This window comes from Eleginops maclovinus, chromosome 22 (assembly GCF_036324505.1).
Source record: "Eleginops maclovinus isolate JMC-PN-2008 ecotype Puerto Natales chromosome 22, JC_Emac_rtc_rv5, whole genome shotgun sequence".
NCBI lineage: Eukaryota > Metazoa > Chordata > Actinopteri > Perciformes > Eleginopidae > Eleginops > Eleginops maclovinus.
The window spans coordinates 23,369,572-23,375,710 of NC_086370.1; positions in this window are offsets into that span (position 1 = coordinate 23,369,572).

The following is a 6,139-nucleotide window of genomic DNA, read 5'->3' on the forward strand; positions in this document are numbered from 1 at the left end:
GAGTTTGGAAATACATTTATTGGCACTACTTAGATATAAACCACACCTGCATCGTCTTTGTTGTTGTTCTTTTCTTTTTGTGCATTGTCCGTTCCCAAAATGAGTAAGTGTGTCAGTTGAGTCTAAAAGGAGTTAGTTTGTACGTTATTTAAAACACTGGGACAAATTCCTCGTATGCGTTCAACTTTCCCTGCAAATAAAATACAATTCTGATTCTCTAAATTGACTCCCTAACTGACTTTATTACATCATCTTCAATGAGTCAGAGAAATACAGTATAAATTCAGTCCCGCCCGTAGAGTGTACTATTTAAAACTCCTTATTCATTGATGAAAGAACACGTATCAATCAAACCCCTCCTCTCTCACCAGACCTGGTGAGAGAGGAGTTTGATGAGCAGCCCATTAATCACCGGTTTCTGAGTTACTGGTATCAACATCAGGTGTGGAGCGTTGGTACTTTCTCACACTGTGAGTATGACGCTGGTATTGTGTCACCTCAGCACATTTCCTCTTCTAACCATCGATGATGCAACCCAACAAGTGTGGGTGTTGGCAGCCGAGTCACAAAAGAAGCATGTTTAAGAAGTGGAATGTGTTTATTGTTGAGGAGCAGAAAACAGCATATTCATAATCCATGTTCAGAGGAGCTTTAAGGTCTTATTCCAGCTGGTCTCGTCTCGTTGGATGCCTGCACAACGTTGCATATGTGGCTGAATGCATGAGATGATGTAATGGTGACTCTTAGATCATTGTGGGACCCACAGTAATACTGGGCCTATAAATGCACACTACACCTGGAAAGACCTTTTATTTTACAAAGTGAACCTGCAATCTGTTTGCTAATCTGGACTAAAACCACCATTGTAACTGCCTGTAGGTCCACAGTGTTTCTGATTGCTTTCATGCAGGTTAAAGAGTCTACCTGAATGTCTATTCAGATGCATCACTCATGAGTCCTACCCGACAGTCTGCCGCCACGTTAAAGGGATCTGTTTCTTTTCAGATTGAATTAAGTAAAAGCACTTTCTTTTGAAACTCATGCACGCCTTAGTGTCCAATTGAGCAAAATCAAAACCCTTCATGACTTTAAACAAACGGCATACACTAACTTGTTTTTCAAAAATACAACAGAGAACATGTACAGAATGTGACATCTGCTCAGCATCTCAACTCATGCTCTTAATATTTAAGGGCTTGAAAACTTCACAGAACTATAACTGTCTTGTGTTTTCGTACAAAGCCCCTCCGGCTTTCTGTTCTGCACGTAAATATATATATTGAACTTCCTTTTCAGATAAGAATCAAGTAGAACAACAGAGCTTTTTATTACTCGATCCCTGCGGTTTTCCTGTATATGAACAGAACACAAGTGAATGTATGTGTCTGGGTTCCTATACCCTCGTGTTGTTGGACCGGAGCCCAGAACACAGCAGCCCCCTCACAGGCTGCAGGAGGCGGGCTTCTCAGCCAATCAGCTTCCTCCTCCCCTGTGAACACACACACTGTTAGGGTACATGCTGTCCCAAATATTGGACTCCAACTTCTATAAGTTCTCACAGGGTAAGAGACCAGAACAGGGTCTTCATTTCTAAGTGTTGCACAGAAAGGGTTTTATAACTTTACATTTATGGGGATGCTTTGCTTCAACCACTCCTTGATCTTAAACTGAAGGAACAAGTACTGCAGTGTTGTCAAGATAAATGATGTCATTGTCAGCATACAGACACATTTCACATCCTGATCGTACTGCTTCAGACTTCCACAGGAGGCGTGTGTCTGAAGATCCTTAAACATGAGAGTTCAGTTTAAAGAACATTTGGTGAGCCTCCTTATGATGGAGGTGTTAAAGTCTTTGGTGATTAGACCCCCATCCTGAAATCCTATATCAGCTTCATTTCTGTCCTGATCCGAAAGTTTGCCATCATTATAAAGTTAATCCTGCTCTCATTTGTTATCCATGATATGTGTTAACCTAAATAATAAACACCATTGCTTCTGTCATGGAGCTTAACAGTTCTACGTCTCCCCCACTACAGATTCACTGTTTGGTTTGATCTCGACTGCTTTAGGGAAGATGCATTCTTCAGTATCTAATGCATACAACATGTTCTGATGTCCTTTTCCCTCTGTGTGTCCTCCAATCACAGCCGGGTCATCTGAGGGACTCGGCTGTACTCTGGATGTCCTGAACACACAGATTTATCTTCCGTTCCCAGAATTTTCATCCAGTAACTCTCTCTGTTTGCTCTCACTTCTCACGTGTTTCTGCATCATTTCTCCAGCTGTTAGCTGTCACCTTCTCTCTCACACCCATCTCTGAATGATCTCCCCCACTTTCTCCTTCCTCTCAAAACTTCTAACACTTTCTCGTGTCCTCTCCAGCCCTTAAACACCTCCTCCCTTTACCTCGCCCCTTCACCCATGTTGTTTACCATCACCTTATCTGCAGCTATGTACATCGTGATGCAGCGACTCGGCATGGCTTTAATCCAGACCACATGTCCCGTCACACCCTCTGTCTGTCACGTACACCTGCTCGAGATGTCTGGGCTCTTTATGCTCGAGTGTGTCTCCTCGTGACTGTTAAACCTTCAGCACCACTTCAGAGGAACAGTACTGAACTTAAGTACAATGTTGAGATACTTGTACTTTACTTGAGTATTTCAATGGTTTATGCTACTGTGTACTTCTACACTGCAGTTCAGAGAAATGGTGTACTTTTACTGAAGTACAATATCTGAGTACTTTCTCCCTCCTCTGAAATTAAACTTCTGTCCATTTAGATCAGTGACAGACTTTATGAAAGAGCTGGTGCAGGACACAATGAAAGCGGTTCCTTCCGTCTCCTCTGAACGCTACGTGTGGCTCCCTGATACACTGTGTCCTGGACTCGTACAGTATGTCAGCGCCGTGTTGTGTGACTTTCAACACCACTTAATCAAGTCACCGTCATTCTGCACCTGCTGGGTTTGGAGAACCACAACAAAATGATCGCCCTCGAGATACATTTGTAATCCACTTTTCCATGCTGGCTCTGCTGCAAAAGTCAGTGTTTTCAGGAAAATGAATTCACTGATGTTGGGTCGATCATTTAGAAGAAATAGTCGGAAAATCTAAAACGTAGAAAATATCCAAAAATCTGAAGTTTGAAAAGAAAATCAAAAGGACAAATCTGGAGACCAAAAGTGTGAATTTTTAAAGAAGATGATTCGGGTCAGAAGAAGGAGTTAGAATAATGAGCAGATATTGGAGAAAAGAGAAATTTAGAAAAAGGCAGAATTTTTAGGGACATTCAGAATAAAATCCAGAAATCTGAAAAAAAAGTCAGATCTTTTAGGAAAGGGTTTTTTCGTGACGGCAGGGGAGAGTAGGACTGAAGATGAGTGATAGAATGTGAGCTTTGCTTCTGGCTCAGCTCTCTCTTTGGTAAAACTCCCGCTGCTCTGAATCTCTGGCCCGTCTCCCGCTCCATCTCCCCCTAACTCAAGATACTTGAACTCCGGCACTTGGGGTTAAGGACTCCTTCCCTACTGGACAGTCCATTGGTGTCCTCCTCTGAACCATGGCCTCAGATTTCAAGGTACTGATCCTCATCCTTTCCGCTTCAATCCCTTAATGTAACTCACTTCATATAAAACATCAGATAAAACAATTGAAATGTAATAAAAGGCTGACCTTTAAGGTGGACCAGCTGTTCTCATTTTAGTCACGCCACTCCTAAATGGCCTTAAAGACAGCTGCATTAGTAGAGGGTTTACTGAACCAACAGGCCTCTCTGCAGCCCTACGGTCACTACAAAGTCAAAGCAACCTCCCTGGCTTCACCGGTGCCTCAACTCCTCTGACCTTTCAGCTTCTATGGATATTTCTGCCTGACATACCTAGCAGAAAAGCTGCGTGATGAGATGATTGGAGACAATAAGCATGACGTCAGACTCTGCAGTATACGTGAGTGTGTTTCTAAATGTGGAACCGCTGCTCACCCCTCGTATCTGAGTGCTTGTTGGTTGCATTCATGGGGGTGGGTGTCGATTTATGGGTCTGTTTTTCTCTATGGATGAGTGTGTGTGTGTGTGTGTGTGTGTGTGTGTGTGTGTGTGTGTGTGCGTGTGTGTGTGTGTGTGTGTGTGTGTGTGTGTGTGTGTGTGTGGGAGCTCTCCCTTTGTGTCCTCTCACATGGATCTGGTTCTGTTCCAACTCACAGCCAAATCTCTCCAGTGGCAGACACAACATGACCTACATACACTTCTCGATGCTAATGGATTCATTGGCGGCTCTTAAACGATCGTTCCCTCCGCCTGCAGCCTGTATGGAGTCTCCAGAGCAGGCTGCAGATCGCTGTCATTCTTCTTCATGCATGTGTGTGTTGTTTTATGTTTCTCATGTACCTACGACACGTTTATAATCAATCTGCTGTAATAACGAGCTCCTCATAGCGCCTCTAATTTCTCATGTTAGCTGGTGTGACGAGCTGTGCTGTACAGGACTCGCACCACTGATGGGTTTGTTGACACTCAGGGCTTAGTTTGGATTTGAACAAGGTCTAGTTGAGGTCAGGCATCTGAGAGGCTCTTTTAGTGCTGCGTCACCTCTCTCTCTCTCTCTCTCTCTCTCTCTCTCTCTCTCTCTCTCTCTCTCTCTCTCTCTCTCTCTCTCTCTCTCTCTCTCTCTCTGTCTCTCCCCAGCCCTCCCCAGCCCTCTCCCATTACCCTCCTCCCCCACCGATCACGAGCACACAGCATGGAGCCCGGCATAGCGGCTCTGGCATGGCATCGCGTTACAGCTGCACACCTCTGCTACTCTGCAGGAATAACGTGTGGCACTGAACGTGACTCCAGCTGACAACTATCTGACAAAGGCTCTCGGTTTCTGCATACATGGGAGGATTTGCAGGATGTTCACATGCAGAGAATGTTTGCCCATTAAACGATGCAATACTCACCTTAAGAAGCCCCTTCTCACACTTCCATTTCAAAAGAAAGAGTGTTAGTTCTTGGGATCATTCACAGCCACACTGCGTCTATGGAGTAGTTTTACAGAACCACATCCATCCTCTGTTAGGGACTGACAGAATGGCCCAAAGAGGACATTATATAACACTCTGAAGTGTCTCTTCGTGTAGATGCTCTGCTTTGACGAACTATAAAAGTATTTGAAGCTAACCTGGGCGGTCAGACTTCAGACCAAAGCTCAGTTTATAAAAGCTCTGACTCTCTGAAGGAGAGACAAAGGTCCACAGTGCTGGAATGAATAGAGGTTAACCCCGGTACCGAAATCAATTCCCTATGTGTGCTATTTTGCTAGCCAACGTTAGCTATCTGTCTAATAAAGCTAACGAGCAAACGTTAGCTATCTAACCAGCTGGATAGCGAAGTGAACTATTTATCAAAGTAGCTCCCTAACATGAGCTCTGTACTTAAAAAGGTTTGCTAGCTGATGTTAGCCATCCACTTTACAAGCTAGCTAATTTACAGTACTTTACCCAACTTTACAAGCTAGCTATCAATCTTTGCTAATTAGCTAGCTATGGCCAAATAGATGGCTTTCATAATTTTAATTACAATTATTATTTGATGTCATATATTTAGTGTTGACCTGTGTCTCGTTTAGGGAGGGAGTCATTTTTTTTGTTCTTACTTGTACATCTACAAGGTGTGTTGTTGTCTCAGCCTTAAATATCAGGAACTACAAACTGAAAACTGTACTTAAATACAGAATTACAGTTCATATACTCGGTCACTAATATCTTGTAACTGTATTTATAGCTGGGAGCCATTTCCCCCATCAGTAACCATCGTCTCTTTTCAGTTTTACTTTGTACTGCAGATTGTGCAGGAGCAGACTTAGTGATGGTCATAGAGAGATCACTTATTGATCGTTTAACCCCAACCACTCTAGTTACCCTCATGCATTAGTTGACCTACAACGGATAAGACTTAAACAGTTCTTAGAGAGGTCTTTGTCGGCGGAAACATATCTTTATCTCCCTCATGCTCTGTCTGCATCATCCTTTATCTCCACTCCCCCTTTGTCTGAATCATCCTTGATCTCCCTCATGTCTTCATTATCTCCTACGCTTTGCTTTTTCTTAAGCTCTTATCACATCTTATTGCATGTTTGAGTAATGTTGAGACCAAA